This window comes from Microtus oregoni, unplaced genomic scaffold, assembly GCF_018167655.1.
Source record: "Microtus oregoni isolate MIOR12 unplaced genomic scaffold, Mior012 000036F_ref0000092, whole genome shotgun sequence".
Lineage (NCBI taxonomy): Eukaryota > Metazoa > Chordata > Mammalia > Rodentia > Cricetidae > Microtus > Microtus oregoni.
In genome coordinates, this window is record NW_024543095.1 from 7,754,970 (window position 1) to 7,773,350 (window position 18,381).

The window sequence follows — 18,381 nt, forward strand, 5'->3', positions numbered from 1 at the left end:
AAAAAAACAGGCTTTTCTCTAAAAAAAATGGAGGAAAGATAAGAGATGATAAAGAGATATATGAATGCAATTGATTCCACTATTGTATCTAGTAAGGCAAATCCATTAAAAAATCCAGACATGCATATTTTCCTGAAATTATTTCAACCTCTGCTTGGGCATGGTGCAAAATCCCTAACAGATTCTTAACAACAATTTTGAAAATTTAATATTTCATGAATTTGTATTCAATATAGAGTTCAAAATTTACATAGAAATCAATGTTTATGGCACAAATAAATATCATCAGAATTTCCTATATTCCTAAGTTAAATGTAAACAGAACTCATTTTTGTATTCTTATAAAAACTCAGGCAACTGCATTAAAACTTTCCAAAAAAAGAAAATTCACAATTACTTCCTAACATAGACTTGCATTTATCTTAATTGAATATAACCAAGGAAGAATAGCTAGCTTTTGAGAATATTGTGGATCCAATACCTCAAGAATGAGTTGCTACAATACTGACGGCACAAGGTTGAAACGTTCTATTAGAATTTGTCTAAAGATAAGAATGATTAATACAGGCTTTAAATATGGCATTTCATTCATGTAAGAAACATCAGGGCAGGATTCTTAAATCTAAAACTGTTAAGTGTTTAAACCGATTTAAACTTAAGCACTGGTCTTCCAAAAGGATATAATTGATAGATCTTATAGGTGTGTCAGAGGTGGACCAATGTCAGATTCTTTGTTCTTAATATATTTTAAGGGCTTTGTTTCTGTGTTGTAACATGAGAGATGATAATTCAACTGCAGTGTAACATTTAATTCAAAAACATTGACCTCAGCTTTCCATCTACTGAACTGGATTTTGATCTGACAATGTTCATGGAACCACAGTTCCTATTTCACTATCATGGTCTTGGGATCATTACTTTCTTTTTCGTTAGTGGATTATGCAAAGAAAAGGGATTTGGTTCTTATGGTTTTTGACTTTTCAGCTGACCTGAACAGTTCTTGTCTGCTAGACATGAGATCTAAGGATCTTAAAGAATGGGGAAGACTATTTCCTTCCATTTGCATGTAAAATTCAAGATGTCATTGTCTTTTACCGCTGAGTAATACTCTAATGCGTACATACTTTCTTTATCCATTCTTCCATTGAGGGGTTTCTAGGTTGTTTCCAGGTTCTGGCTATTAGAAATAATGCTGCTATGAACATAGTTGAACAAATACTTTTTTAGTATGATAGAGCATCTCTTGGGTATATTCCCGAGAGTGGCATTGCTGGATCCTGGGGTAGGTTGATCCCCAATTTCCTAAGAAACCGCCACACTAATTTCCAAAGTGGTTGCACAAGTTTGCATTCCCACTAGCAATGGATGAGTGTACTCCTTACTCCACAACCTCTCCAGCAAAGGCTATCATTGGTGGTTTTGATTTTAGCCATTCTGACAGGTGTAAGATGGTATCTCAAAATTGTGTGAGGTAACCCAGACCCAAAAAGATGAATATGGTATGTACTCACTCATAAGTGGATTCTAGCCATAAATAAAGGACATTGAGCCTATAATCTGTGATCCTAGAGAAGAAAAAAAAAAGAGAAGATAAATAAGAAGGTGAAACCAAAGAAAAACATATAATTATCCTCCTGGATATTGGAAGGAGACAAGATTGCCAGGCAAAAATTGGAAACTTGGGGGTGGGGTAGGGTGGTGATAAGGAGAGATGGGGAGAAACAAGTAAGAAGGGGGGGTGGGGAGAGCTTGGGGAAATGGGACGGTTGGGATGGAGGAAGGGTGAATATGGGAGCAGGGAAGTATATATCTTAATTAAGGGAGCCATTTTAGGGTTGGCAAAAGACTTGACTCTAGAGGTCTACCCAGGTGTCTATGGAGATGTATCCAGCTAGATCCTTGAGCAGCTGAGGAGAGGGAGCCTGAAATGGCCCTTTCCTATAGCCATACTGATGATTATCTTGCATATCACCATAGAACCTTCATCTGACGATGGAGGAAGCCAGAGACAGAGACCCACATTGGAGCACTGGACTAAACTCCCAAGGTCCAAATGAGGAGCAGAAGGAGGGAGGACATGAGCAAGGAAGTCAGGACTGCAAGGGGTGCCCCCACCCACTGAGACAGAGGGGCTGATCTATTGGGAGCTCACCAAAGCAAGCTGGACTGAGACTGATGGAGCATGTAATCAAAGCGGATTCTCTGAAAGTGTCAGCCATGTAGGGCTGACTGAGAAGCCAAGGACAATGACACTGACTATTGATCCTACTGCATGTACTGGCTTTGTGGGAGCCTAGTCTGTTTGGATGCTCACCTTCCTAGACCTGGATGGAGGAAGGAGGTACTTGGACTTCCTTCCCATGGGGCTCTTTGAACTGGAGAGGGAGGGGGTGGGGCGGGAAGAGGGGGAGGAGGACAGAAATGGGAGGAGAGGAGGAGGTGGAAATTTTTAAGTAAAAATAAAAATAAAAGAATGGGGAAGACTTCTGTCTAATGCTGTAAACAATCTTACTTCAGTTTCAGTACAAGAAGGCAACAAAGAAAGCAGAAATCCAAGAAAGGTTGCTTGAGTTCAGAAAAATATGTATAAAAACACCAATAACTACATACTAATTCTTTACAGAGCAGCCCTTTCACATAACTTTCTCAGACAGATCTATTTAAATACAGTTGGCTGGTTTGTATTATAGATTTATCTGGCAATGCACAAAAGCAAGGCAGAAGGCAATATCCAGATTCAGGGTACACTGACCAGATAGGATTATATAGTTTTGAAATCAAACAAGAATACACATGTCTCTTACATTGAATGTAAATTTTTTTTTTTTTTTTTTGTTTTTCGACACAGGGTTTCTCTGTGGTTTTGGAGCCTGTCCTGGAACTAGCTCTTGTAGACCAGGCTGGTCTCGAACTCACAGAGATCCGCCTGCCTCTGCCTCCCGAGTGCTGGGATTAAAGGCGTGCGCCACCACCGCCCGGCTTGAATGTAAATTTTTAACACAGGAGGCATGAAATCATGTTCAAGAACAATCCAGGGAGCCAAATGCACCTGAGTTAAACTTCCCTCTGTCTTGTTTTCCAGTTCCCCAAGGCTTTGTTCACTTGCATCATTCTTTTAACTATCTACCAATAATTCTCTTTCTAGTCATACTATAATACATAATAAATATAATATACCTGATGTTGCTACTCAAAAGATAGCAACTTATCAACCAAGTTTTTGTAATGCTTGAATTACAAATTAAAATAATTAATAAGAAAAAAGAGACAATTCCAATTAGTTTTTCTAATAACCTTTTGTCTCAAGTTTTTATCTGATCTTGTCTGTCATACAAATAAATGCACACTGTGTGACCCTAAGCATAATGCTTATTTATTTTCCCAGAGCAATTTAAAATTACAATATAACAAAATCACCAGGAACAAATCACTTCTCTCTCTTCTTGAACTTCCAGAAGAATATAGTCCAACACACTTGACTTTAAATAATTTTTAATCTATGGCTTTATCCTCTTCTCTGACTTAAGTGAGTAACTGGATTTTGAATTTTGGTTGAATTAGCAGATTTCTTTAACTTAAAGATGCATAGTTTTGATATAAGATTAAGGCAATTAAAAGGGTGCATATTTTGAGACATATCAATAGAATATTTATTTTTATTTTATTTTTTTTTAGTTGAGAGATCCATTTTTTTTATTGAGAAAAGGAAAAAAAACAAGTTTCCACCTCCTCCCAGCCTCCCATTTCCCTCCCCCTCCTCCCACCCTTCTCCCCCTCCTCTACCATTCTCCCCATCCTCCCACCCTTCTCCCACTCCCCCCACTTCTTTCCCCCTCCCTCTCCAGTCCAAAGAGCAGTCAGGGTTCCCTGCCCTGTGGTAAGTCCTAGGTCCTCCCCTCTCCGTCCATTCCTAGGAAGGTGAACATCCAAACTGGCTAGGCTCCCACAAAGCCAGCACATTACGTAGGTTCAAAACCCCGTGCCATTATCCTTTAGAATATTTATTTTAAAAATAAATTTCTAAATGTAGAAAATTGTATCTGCATGCTGTATATACTAGAAACAATTAACTTATGTACTGTCTCTCTCACTTTGATAGCTCAGAAGGAGCCCTTTAATAACTGCACAATAACTCGCAGAGTGTGAAGCTCTCTTCCATTCTGTTGATAACTACATAGGTGGAAGGTGCTATTTAACTATAATTTAAAGGATCAAGACATACTGAGAGAGCAAATTCATATATTTTGACATGGTTTATTATATTGAAATGAATCAAAAGTTTCTTACTGAAAGTGATATTACAATATATGATATATATCATATATTATACAATATATTCAATATCATATATTGTGCAATATATGATATATATTATAATATCATATATACATGGCACCTTAGCTCTGTAGTAGCATCACAATTAATTGTGTATGATTGGCTACATTAGTAATGTAACCATTCAGTTCTAGTCTGTAAGCACTGCCATGTGATTTGTTTTGGCTTTCATGGTAGTAACATTTGGAGGCTTGTGAAAATTCTTGCCTACTTCTGATCAATGTTTATCTATTCCATTATTGTAAAACCATGTCTAGGCTTTCTACATTACTAGAAACAGCAAAAACTAAAGTGCTTCAACTCATCCTAACTGTACAGTACTAGGCCAGCTGAAAAGTAGGCCAGATGATATCAGAATTTGGTTATAACCAAATAAATTATTGTAGTCCACAGAATTTTGGGATTGTTGTATGGCAAAAAAAAGTGATATATTCCCTGAAGAGAAAGCTAAAATAAATGCACTGAAGAAATTGAATTTCTATTATTATTTATTATTATTATTAGTGACTGGATGCACTCTACCTCTTCTAAATTTAAGGTGAGGAAGGAGCAGCTTGGAACTGAATTTCTCTCACAAGAAAACCAATGGAGTAGAATGATATCATACGGGGAAAGCAATACTTTACACCTGTTATCATAAAGAATGCTCAGAGAGCATCTGTGTTTATCTTTCCACTGAGACAAAGGAGGAAATCTAGTTGGTACCTTTATTTTGATGGGAAGATGTTAGAAGAATTGGGTAAAGAGATGTAATGAACTGTAATTATCTTCATTGAGGTACTTCTATCTGGTCATTTCTAAAGGAATTTATTGGGAATATGAATGTTTGCTTCTGCTAGAACCCAATGTAGCATGTTAACATTCTGGCATGTGCTGAAAATAAAAGCAAGGAGGATGCAAAGTGTGATAGTGTCATTGCTAAATGTCCAGCACATCACTGGTAGTCACTCAACATGCTGAGTAACTCATTAATGTAAGCAGATCATACACACATCAGTAGATGTCAAAGATAAGATGCCTCCTCTCAGTAATCTTTTACTTCTATTGGGTTGCCTTGTCCAGTCTCAGTGTCATGGAGGCTTTCTCTTTTCTGAAGGGAAAAGGAGGAGGAGTGAATCTGGTGGAGAGGGAAGGTGGGGGAAGCAGAATCTATTTTCAATTAAAATATTAGAAAAAAATAACCATAGATGAATAATATGACAAGAATTTAAATACAATATAATACTGATAAAATGCTTTTATAAGTGATTATGTACATACTTTTATATAGAAAAATATTTGTAGACCAAGTAAATGTGAGTTATAAATATTACCAGCAATAATTAAAGAATTGAGCAATGACAACAAAGCAAAAAACAGAACAGTAATTGCATTGGTTCAACATTTTGTATGCAAGAGTACTAAGAATCAGTGAATTCAATAAGAGATCATGTGCAAAGTTAAAACAGCCTTTAACCAATGTGAACACCTATGCATGTCTATATTGAGTGGGCTGCTATGGTTTTCCTGAGAAACAGACACATAGTTCAAGAGAATGAGAATGAATAATCAGCTCACACAAACATAGCCCAATTCTATTTGATGAATACAAAAGAAAGTAAATTGGTAAACGAATAAGTAATTTGGGGACAAAAGATAAATAGCAATTGATAGGTAGATAAGCAGATAAAACAGATCCTCAAATCAAACATCATATATATAAAATTGTTTAAAGTTAATCATAAATCTCAATATAGAAAACACAAGGAACCTTTAAAATAATAGAAGAGTAGTACTCTATTGTGTAAATGTACCACATTTTCTATATCCATTCTTCAGCTGAGGGGCATCTAGGTTGCTTCCAGGTTCTGGCTATTACAAATGATGCTGTAATGAACATAGTTGAGTCAATGTCCATGTGGTATGAATGAGCTTCCTTTGGGTGTATACATAAAAGTGGTATTGCTGGGTCTTGAGATAGATTGTTTCCTAATTTTCTGAGAAATCACCATATTGATTTCCACAGTAGCTGTACAATGTTGCTACAAGCATGTGAGTGTGCAGTTGCTGATTCTACTCTAAATGTGAAGACGAATGAATCCATCCTGAAGACTGGTTAGTGACCAGTGTTCATGTCAGTGCTCCAATTAAGAATTGCAAAGCTACGTAAGTTACTTACTGGCTCACTTAGATGAAGGGTAATAAAACTCTACACTACTTTTTCTCATGTTGTTTAAAAACACGTTTCCAAGAACATGGTTAATAAGAAGTTCAGAGCATCACTTGCTTATCAAGTTGTGAATATCAGCATAAAAGTCTCTCTATATATAACATATACATCATGTTCATTTTCAGATAACAAGGATGTTCTAGTTTATGCCCATTAAGGATATTGAGAAAATTTCAAGAATTACATTAGGGTAAAAAATGCTAAGTTCACAGCAAAGAGTAAATTATTAATAGAGTTTCCCTGATGGAGACAATTATGTTTTAATTAAACAAGATGATTAAAGAATCATTTAGAAATAAGGATTCTTAATAAGCCACTAGAATTTCATTTCCAGACTGAATCACTCACTCAGCAGTGTGATGACATAGACTGCTTTTAGTCAAAAGTGCTCTGCTGTTTGGCAACATAGTACCGACTGGAATGTGCTTTTCTTAAAAAACTCCTAAATGGGAAATATAAATAGCAAATGAACTTTTAAACAATAAGTGATGATAACCAAATCTGATGAAGAGGAATTTATATCAGCTTTGGCATCTGATTCAAGATGCAGACTGGAGATGATTTAAGTTACTAGGAAACAATATTTTCAAAAGATGTCTTAAGGATTAATGTTACTTCCCAAATACTCCACATCCCAAGGGATCACGTTCACTTACATCTTTCTTCAATTTTATTAATATCAAGGATCTTTGCTGCTGTTCTGGATCAGTATTTTGCAGAATGACTGTCATAGCCTCCTAAGTGGATATGCTGTTTTACCATTTGCCTCCTATTCTGTTCTGAATCAAGAACCACAGAATATCTTTCTTAAATGAGTCTTATATATCTTGAGTCATTGTAAAATCAAGAACTGGCTACCCTCCAAATCAGAAGACATACGATTTATTAAAGCAAAAAAGTGATAAAATGGAAGTGGAATAGCACAGAGAAACAATTAAAAAGTTGATTCTCTAAAAGATAAATGAGATTGACAATCCTTTAGCTCCTATGTCCAAAAGAAAGAGGAGACCAAAATTAATAAAAGTATGGATGAAAATTGAGACATTATAATAGATGCTAATAAAATTCAGAAACTTGTTAGGCAATACTTAAAATTTTATACTTAGAGAAACTCGAAAATATGAAAGCAATAAATTTTTTTCTAGATACAAATGAACACCAAATTAAACCAGTATAAGAAAAATAACTTAACCAGATCTACAGAAAGCAACAAATTTGCAGCAGTAATAAAATAATCTACCAACCTTACACAGGTCGAGCCAAGAGGATTAAGTGATACATCATACAAATTAGTTAAAGGAGAGCTAACAGGGATGCTGTTCCAAGTATTTCATAAAATACAGCAAGTGCACTATATTTTTTTTTGCAAAGACTGTATTACCTGAACACCAAAAGTACATAAAGATACAACAAAAAAAGAAACTGGGTGCCAATTTCCTTCATGAACACTCGAAAAAAATCTAAAACTTATAATCTGAACTAAGAACACATCAAAAAAGTTACTCACCATTTTCTCATTGGCTTTCTTCCAAAGCTTGAAGGATGGTTTTCTATCTACAAACCAATAAATGAAACACATCAAGTATACTCAGTCAAAAACATAAGTCATACTACCAACACAATAAATGCAGAACAGACTTTGGAGAAAATCTGGTCTCATTTCAGGCTAAACTACTTAAAAGATCTAGGAAAAAGAGGAACACAATTCACATAAAAAGCTACATATGCAGGGATTAGAGCAGATGGAAACAAAGGAATAAGCTTTAGGAAGAAGTGAAGAGTGAACAGGGGATGAGACCAGGGTAAATACACCTTTGCATGGAAGTGCCACCAAGAAGCCTATTATTTATCAACTCAAATTAAGAACAAGGCAACAACACCCCTTTCTCCATTCTTACTAAATGCAGTATCTAATGTTTTATTAGAACAATAACATTCTAGAACATAAAGGAGTACAAATGGGAAAAGAAGGCAAAGTATCCTTTGTGGCAGGTGATATTTTTCGAAACAAAAGAATCTTTAAAACTTATTGAAAAACTATAAGACCTGACAAACAGTTTTAATAAAGTGGCAGGATACCAAATTAATATTAAAATAAATTAGCCAATCTTTCTATATTACATATTAATAAAATCCATACTGAGAAAGTATGGTGGAAAACAATTAAATTACAATTATCTGAAAATAAAACTACCTTGTGACAAATATAACAAGGAAAAAGACTGATGTATACCTAAATAAAGCACACAAAACACAAAGAAGTTGAAGAGGACTCTAGAAGATATTGATGGACCAGCAGAACTAATGATGAGAAAATGGCTATGTCTCTAATGTGGCGATTTACTAAAATCATCATCAAAATCCCAATGTCATTCTTTGTAGAAATGGGAATAAAGGTCATCTTTATACAAAAGCACAAATGGCATCAGGTAGCCCAAGTAATCCTGAAGGACATGGGGAACAAAGCTGCAAATCAACACACCCGAATTCAAGTTTTATTACAAAGCCAAAGCTATTCAAATTGATTCTTTCTTAATCCTGATGAACTGACTTATTCTCATGTCAAATATTTTCAGCATCTTTCTCAACCTTCTCAGCCTTTGTAAAGATGATGGGGGTTGGGCATTGCTCTGTATTAGTTCTTGGCTTAAGGGGATACTCGGGATCGTTTGATATTCTACCCCGACCATTTGAAACTTTCTCCATATCAGCAATAAAGCTGCTGGGCTTTCTTATCACTCACATGCTCACTGGAGTGGCACTTTCAATTTCTACCAAGAAATTTTTCTTTGCATTTACAACTTGACTTTGTAGAAAGCCAAGACACTGAGCTGTTGGCTGTCTCACTTTCTCTATGCACTGTTCACTAATTGTAATCATTTGCTGACATTGATGCAAAGGGAAAGATGGTTATTTTCTTCCAAGTTGAAAAATTAAGGGATATTGTAGAGTTATTAATTGGCCTAATTTAAATAATATTGTGTCTTTCATAAGAAGAGCAACAGAAAAAAAAAGATAATAGCTACTCTGTGATGGGAAAGAAATAATGCAGTATTTATGCATTAAGTTCACCAAATAAATAATACAATGTATGATGATCAAAAGAGTTACAAAAATAACATTAAGAATAACTCATCAAAGATTACAATAAATGACACAATAATGACAGTTCTTGAGGTCTTATGAGAATTAGCAAACTGGCCCTTACAATTAGAAAAAAAACTGGTAAATTTATATTTGGCTGATGCAGAACTACTGTAATTTCTTCAATTTGTAAAACAATAAATACAGTATCAAACTGCACAGAGAAATAAAGGGAAGCTTTGCTTAGCCTAGATATAGTGGGGAAAGGCTTGATCCTGCTTCAAAGCAATGTCCTAGACATTGTTGACTTCCCATTGGAAGCCTTACCCTCTCTGAGGAGTGGATGGGGCTGGGATGGGGTGGGGTGAGGGAAAAGATGGACAGGACAGAAGGAGGGGAAGGAGCGGGAATGAAACGTGGCATGTAAAATGAGAAAACAGGGTTTTTTAAAAAAAAATTAAAAATAAAAAGATACCTGATTTCTTGGATGTTTTGTGTTAAGAATTTGTTAGATTTAATTTTTTGTTAGATCAATGGGTCTATTTCCACTACAGTATCTTCAACACCTGAGATTTCTTCTTCTATCTCTTATATTCTGTTGTTTATACTTGTCTCTGCAGTTTCTGTTTGTTTACCAAGATTTTCCATATCCAGAATTCCCTCATTTTGCATTTTCTTTATTATTTACTCACTCATATGTGAATAATAGTTATAAACAAAGGATACTGAGCCTAGAGTTCGTGATCCTAGAGAAGCTAAGTAATAAGGTGAACCCTAAAAAAACATATAGATCCACCTGGAGAGTCGAAACAGACAGGATAACCTTACAAAATTGTGAGCAAGGGGGTGAGGGAATAGAGAGTGTTGAACAGGTAGAGGAGGTAAAAATGTCAGGGGTGAGGAAAACTTGAGGGGATGGGATAGTCCAGAAAGAGGAAGGACAGAGATGAGAGCAAGGGAAGAGATATCTTGATGGAGGGAGTCAGGAAACCTGACTCTAGAGAAAGTCCCAGGAATCCACAAGGATGACCCCAGCTAAGACCTTAAGCAATAGAGAAGATGGGGCCTGATCTTTACTTGGCCTGTTATTTTAAATAACATCATAGAAACTTCACCCAGCAACTGATGGGAACAGAGTCAGAGACCCACATGGAAGCACGGGACTGAGCTCCCAAAGTTCAGCTGAAGAGTGAGAGGAGTAAGAAGTTAAACAAAGAGGTCAAGACCATGACAGGTTCAACCACTGAAACAGTCTATCTGAGCAAATGAGAGCTCACAAACTCCAGCCGGACTGGGAAGGAACAAACATAGGACCAAACTAGTCCCTCTGATTATGGTTGACAATTGTGTGGCTGGGGCTGACTGAAGGTCTACTGGCCGTGGCATCAGGACATATACATACTGCATGTACTGGCTTTTATGAAACCTATTCTCTTTGGATGGATAATTTGCTCAGCCTAGATATAGTAAGGAGGACCTTGGACCTTCCCCAGAGCAATGTACCTTACCCTCTCTGAGGATTGGATGGAGGTGAGGTGGGGGGATATGTGGAAAGAATGGGAGAAGAGGAGGGAGAGGGAACTTGGATTGTTATGTATATGCAAAAAGATAGTTTGTTTTCTTTTTAAAAAATAAATAAATAAAAGGAAAAAGATCAGAAAAAACTATTCTTAACATTTGAAAGATAAAGGGTATTTATCTCAAAGATCAATCTTCTATACCCATAGTTTTATAAGAGCAATGACTCGATTTGAGCACCAAAGTATCTTTATATCTTGTCATTAGGCATTGCCTATTACTGTATACTGCTTTTTAATAATTGCTTTTTGAATTTTAGGATGGTGATTAAAAATTCTTAATTCATTATAATAAGAAGGAAATGAGTGATTTTCTTACTTTTATTATTGAAATAATAGAAAGCAAATGATCACAAAAGCATTCAGTCTCAATGATCAAATTATTTAAATTTAAGACACCAAATGTATTTTTTTTCATAATACTACTTTAATTTTCTTAAGGGTTCATGGAAGCATAGTTTCTTCTATTGCCAGGTGTTGTTACTTGGATGACAAAGATGCAATGTGAATCAGAGGCATTTTAAATGTCAATATTTTCTTTTAATCTATCAACCAAACCTCTTTGGATTTTTCATAAGAATGAGTACTATGATCTACAGAAACCATACTTACGATATCTATAAACATAAAGTGAAACAAAAAATGGAGTAGAGTGATCGCACAGTCAACAAACTGCATGCCATGCAAGCATGAAGAAATGTGTTCATTTTCCAATACCCATGTAAAAATAAGCTAAATGTGGTGGTACAAGTATGTAATTCCAACTTTGACAAGAGAAAGTCAGCTTATGCCAGAGACTTGCTGAGCAGCTAGCTTAGTCTAGGTTGTTCCAGTCCAAGAGACAGAGAAAGACTCTATCTCAAAAACAAATAAACACAATGTAGAAACTTCCTGAGTAATGACATCTGAGGCTGACCTGTGGCCTAGAATATGCACACATACATGTGACCCATCACACATACATGTACCCATACATATGAACTCAAGCACAGAAGCATATATTTAATGAAAGAATAAATAAGTCAATAAAAAATCCTATGCAAATAAATATATAGTCAAAGACAAAACAAAAATACTAAGGAATTAATATAATTAAAACTCATTATATTGAGAATCATCCAATGAAATACAAATGAGGACAGTGTACACACATGTGTACATGGCTGCACATACACAAATCTCTCTCTCATACACACACACACACACACACACACACACACACACATTGTATTTGTTGACTGGAAAAATTAATAGTCCTAGTATTATTCTTACTGAAAAATGACATTTACAACTTTTATACCCCCATGGACTCAGATATTTGAATGTTCCCTCGATCCCCATTTTGTTGAACTTTTTGGGAGGATTATGAGTTTTGATCTCAGAGGAGGTGTATCTCTGGGAATGTGCCTGATAGATTAAAAGCCAATACTATCCCCAATTAGATCTCTTTGTCTCATAATTGTGGGTAATGATAAAAGTGCTGAGCTCCTACTCCAACCAATGCCTATCTGTTAGTCTGATGCCATGCTTCACATCAATAGTGACCATTGACTCATCTGAAAGAGTATACTGTATCTTTATAAAATTCCCAGTAATTTATAAGGATGACCCCAGCTAAGACTCTAAGCAGTAGAGGAGAGTGTGGTTAAACTTGCCATGCCCTTTAGTCAGACTGATGAATATCTTAAATATCACCATAAAACCTTCATCCAGAGACTGAAGGAAACAAAGGCAGAGACCTGCATCAGAGCACTGGGCTTAACCCCCAAAGTCTAGTTGAAAAGTAGGAGGAATGAGACTATGAACAAAGAGGTCAAGAACATTATGGCTACATCCACTGCAACAGTTTACCTGAGCTAATGGGAGTTCACCAACTCCAGCCAGATAGGGATGGAAACAGCATAGGTACAACCTAGTCCCTATGAATGTGGTTGACTGTTGTATAGCGGGGGCAGACTGCAGTGATTGAGAGTGGCACAGGGATTTATCTCTGTTGCTTATACTGGCTTTTTGTTTTGTTTTGTTTTGTTTTTTCGAGACAGGATTTCTCTGTGGCTTTGGAGCCTGTCCTGGAACTAGCTCTTGTAGACCAGACTGGTCTCGAACTCACAGAGATCCGCCTGCCTCTGCCTCCCGAGTGCTGGGATTAAAGGCGTGCGTCACCATCGCCCGGCTTATACTGGCTTTTTTGAAGCCAATTTTCTTTGGATGGATACTTTGCTCAGCTTAGATATAGTAGGGAGGGCATTGGACCTTCCCCAAAGCAATGTGCCTTATCCTCTCCGAGGAATGGATTAGGCATACTGTGGGGGGCGGGGATGTGAAGAGAATGGGAGGAGAGGAGGTAATGGGAACTTGGATTGGTAAATAAAATGAAAATAGACAGTATGTTTCTTTTTAAAAAAATAATAAAATAAAAAATGGCTTGATAATTGCTGTGGGACAATGGTCTTATACCTTATAAAGATCTGTCACTTGTATTGTTTTAATGAAATGTTGATTGGTCAGTGGCCAGGCAGGAAGTATAGTCAGGGTGACAAGAAGAGAAGAATTCTGGGAAGAGGAAAAGCTGAATCTGCAGTGGTCATGAAGACACATAGGAAGCAAGATGAGAATGCCTCACTGATAAAAGTTACTAAGCCACATGGCTAAAACAGACAAGAATTTTGGGTTAATATAAGTTATAAGAGTTAATAAGAAACCTGACCTACTAGGCCAACCATTTTATAATTCATGTAAGCCTCTTTGTGTTTCTTTGGGGCTGAATGGCTGCGGAACCTGGTGGGACATAAACCTCTATCAACAGATAATAGTATCTTTTCACAGCAATAGAAAAGTAACTGACATAGTATGTTTTAACCAGGTAGTGGGCTATTACTGTACCAGGCATAATCATACTGGATTCTCTCAAAGAATGTGGAATACTTTGAGTCTTTGGACTAGAAAAAGGACTTAATGAACCACCCAATAGGAGTCTGGAAGATAATAGTGATGAAAGCATGTGGAATATGGAGACCTAGTTCAAGAGGATTCAGAGGGAAACAACATTATCAGCTGATCTAGAGAGCAATCTTTTAATCTATCGGTAGGAATGTGACTGCATTATGCTCTTATGATGCTAGGGTCTGCTTGAGGCTGAACTGAAGAATTTTGGATAATTTTTTCTTTACAGATATTTTGAGAAAGTCTAATGTTTATTCTGTTGAGTAGTTATTAGTAATCACTCTCTGAAGGTCTATTACTAAAAAGCAAGGGTGGCAAAAGAAATAAAACATGGACACTTTTGAGGAAAGAAATAGCACTAGTAAATTTTATGTTGGAGATAAAGCTTGTGTACCAAAATATAGGAGAGGCCTGATGCAAAATGGAATCAAAAGAGTGGTAGGTACCCACAAAGAAAGACTTCATTCAGTTATATCCTGCAACTTTTTAAAGGAAAAGGCTTGAGGATTTCCTCCACATAAAAATCAACTACAAAGAAAAGGTTATGCAAATGGAATTCAAGGTGAGGGCCAGTTGCCATCACAAGCAGGAATGAATCTTGGCAGAGTGAGCCAAGTGGAAAACTTTAGAGTCATGAAGAATAGAGCTGTAAAGGGTTGTGGACTCTTCCTTACTTATTAATGGCAGTCACTGAATTTAGGTGTGTTGCAGGTGAGTTCCCTTGTGGAGGACCAGAGAGGCTTCTGAAGGATGGAATTTCAGGTATGAACCTCAACTGTGGGATACATTATCTGTCTCTTAATTGAGCTTTTCAGGAAAAAAAAATCAACTAATTCTAAATGGCTTTATCATTGCTATGCAGTAGGGTGTGATTTCCTTCTGGCTTTTGTTTTACATGTGAATTTACTAAAGCATGATGGGAGTAGAAATGAGCATTTTCATTCAGATGTCCACTCAGAAGGGTCTGATTGACTCTTAGTAATTAGTTTACAAGAAAGTTAAAATTTGAACTTTGGCTATAATCTTTAATTCTGTTTATAATTTATTTTTAAGTATTGCTATATGTTTAAAGATTAAGTGATATATGATTCAAAGTATTTTATAATTATAGAAGAATATATATTCATATATATGTAGATTCATTTTATTTATAATTAGAATTATGTTAGCATTTGGTCAAATAATTGATGGAATTTCAACAGGGATATTGAAACAGTTGCCTATTTAGTTAATGTAATACCAAATGTTGATGATCTTGCCAAATACTTATTAGGCTTGCTGTCGATAGACACAAGAGGAATTTGGATTTATGAATTGTAATTACAGCCCAGGGATTTGGAATCTGGGACTTTGAACAGATCCATTAATTTTAGAATGTCCCTGCACTTAAATAGCTCAGGTGAGCATTCAATGTCTTCTATGGCCTAGGTAAGGTTTAAAAAAAATAGTATGAGAAACAATATTCATTGTATTCCAGTCATATCAGATACATACAACAGGAAAATGTTAATTAAGCCCCCAAACTATATTTTTAAATATCCACGATATCAAAAATCTTTTTTTTCTTGTTTGCCATGATATGTCGTTCTTGCAGTCTTACTATGTGAATTTTATCATCTTCAGCGTTGGCCCTGTCATTATCCTATGAACTTCCTTCTTAAATTTTGATTGTATTGTGGCAAAATGAAAATGCGCAGTTGTGGTGCCTGTCTTAAATTCCTAGAAACCTGCAAGGCTCAGGCTGTTTGAGTGTTTTAAAGCATGTCTTTCTTATCATAAATTCCTTGAAATATAATAAGACGGTGATTCTTGTGCTAACTGGTGAACCAAGAAATTGAATCGCTTGTCTGAATGGTACCGAGGTGGTGCCTGCTTCAAATGGCTAGTTTAAAAACCCAATTCAAATATTCTTGCAAGAAAGAGACTGTCAATAGAAGAGAATTTCTGAATATATTGTATTTAAATAGGAAATGTTACAAGATTTTAAGTTCTTCCTTGTTCAAAAGAGACTTCAAGAACTGGAGTACTTCCTGAGTGAGTCACTTCTCACTACTTGAAAAATTTCTCTATTCCATGTCTGACTGCACATTGTGAGTAGTCCCTACTACAGAAAGAAGAAAAAAATTACAAAATGTAGAAAGTCTGGCTCTTGTTTTTAGAGGAAAGCAACATCATGTGGAAAAAGTAAGAACCTATCAATAAAATTCAAGATCATTATGAAAGAAATTAGAAGTCTTTAAGTTGCAGGGCAACAAATATATGAAAAATGAGACAGAGCCCAGGTAAGAAATGGGAGATGGGATTCCAAACTTGTCCTGTATGTGAGCTGTAAGGTTAGATAGAGACATACAAGGCTCCTAGGAGACTTATTGTTCTTCCTTGGTAACTGAGAACTGAGAGAACTTGAGTTTTATTTGATATGCTCAAGTATAGCTTATTTCAAATTTTTCAAGGAGATATATTTAGGAAAACCTTCCAAAGAAATCATTTTAAAAGAAATATTTACCCAAATCATGTCAACATTTAATAACTTGTATCTAAAATCATCTTTAGAGAATAAAATCAAAACCACTATATTAAAGGATTTCCTACACTCATGTGGGAGAAATGTGAATCATTTAATTTCAGATTAATGAGTAGGATTAATCAAAGCATGACAGAAATAATTGCTCAATTGCCTTTCTCTGTATTTCTAGAACAGCAATGAAAGAAAGATGTGCAAGTTTCTCTGTAGTAGGAAATCCTTTGTGAAAATGTTATAGTGGTGTTACTGTGACACATGATGGCTATTTCTAGATTTTTGAGGAGCTAACATACTGATTTCCACAGTGGTAACACAGTTTGCACTTTCCCCAAAATGGATCAGTGTTCACCTCTTTCCAGATCCATACCAACATTTTCTGCCATTCTTTTCATCTTTGCTCTTAGACTGGAGTGGGTTAAAATGTCAAACAGCATTTCATTTTCACATCTCTGTTAGCTATGGATGTTGAACATTAAAGCAAATATTCTTGGACATATGTATTTATACTCTAGGGAACTCTGTTTAATCTCATGTTAATTGACATAATCAGACTATTAGTTATTAGTACATTCTAGATTCTAAGAACTTTCTGTCAAATGTATAGGTGCTAAAATTCTTCTACCATCTCTGACTTATAGAATTTATGGGAAATTAGTTCATTCAAAAATATATATCATTATTCTGTACCATAGGGTGTTAGAAAAAAATTCTCAGAAAGTGTCTTACATATAGGCACTAATCAATAAAATATAGATATAATCATTTCTGCTTTACATTTAACACAGTTTTATAAGCACTTTTTATGTTATTACTTTATAAATTCTTTGAGTAGGTGAACAATCTTCCATATGATATGGATGTGTGAAAAATTGTGAATTCATAAAAAAATGTGAATATATTATGCCTTTCCATTACTTTGTAATTTCAGCAGAGGTAAACTAATATTGACTTTAGGTAATTTTTGATCTATTCTCATATGACATTTTATTTTGTGATTTCAAATTCTTTTGAATTTCCTGATTTGTGCTGCTAAAATGATATATTAAATGCTAAAATGTATATTTCTCTTTAAATGTCTATTATTAGTACTGTATAGTATAATTTCCTTTAAAAAATCTCCCAAGGGGTTGCACCAATCCTAAATGTACTGCAATACCAAGTCAATGCATGGAGTGGATGGAGAAAGCTCCTATTCCAACTTCTAAAAATCCATTTAATATATTGTCCTCAGATAGAGGACTTATCAGATATTAAACCGATATAAATAGATACTACACTTGATCTTAGCCAAAAGGCCAAGAAGCAATTGAATATTATAATTTCTAATATGTTGAATTATGTAGATTTTTTCTAATATTTATTCATCGAGTATTTTAATCTAATTTAAAATTTAAATCATATATGATCAATACATCATTCTATTTCAGCTTTTATAACTTTTATAGCTTATAAAAATAGAAATTTAAGACTGAGTTTGTATACTTCTTGCCACACATACATAATGACATGAGATTACCTGGGTGAACATCTTCAACAACAGTAATAGGGATCCAGCAAATAACAGGGCTGAGCTACTGGATAGCAGTCCAAGAGAGGGAGAAGCCATAATATAAGAAAATGGGTCAAGACCATGATAGTGATACCCACAGAAACAACTGACTTGAGCAAGTGAGAACTCACTGACTCTGAACTGATAGCTGACGAACCTG

The 18,381-nt window shown here is 35.4% G+C and overlaps 1 non-coding gene across 1 annotated transcript; it reads right to left on the reverse strand.

Moving 5' to 3' along the window:
* Positions 1 to 17,794: 17,794 nt before the first annotated feature.
* Positions 17,795 to 17,979, reverse strand: LOC121433109. The gene has a single exon (XR_005972273.1). It is a non-coding gene; the product is annotated as a U2 spliceosomal RNA (small nuclear RNA).
* Between the last annotated feature and the right edge of the window lie 402 nt (positions 17,980 to 18,381).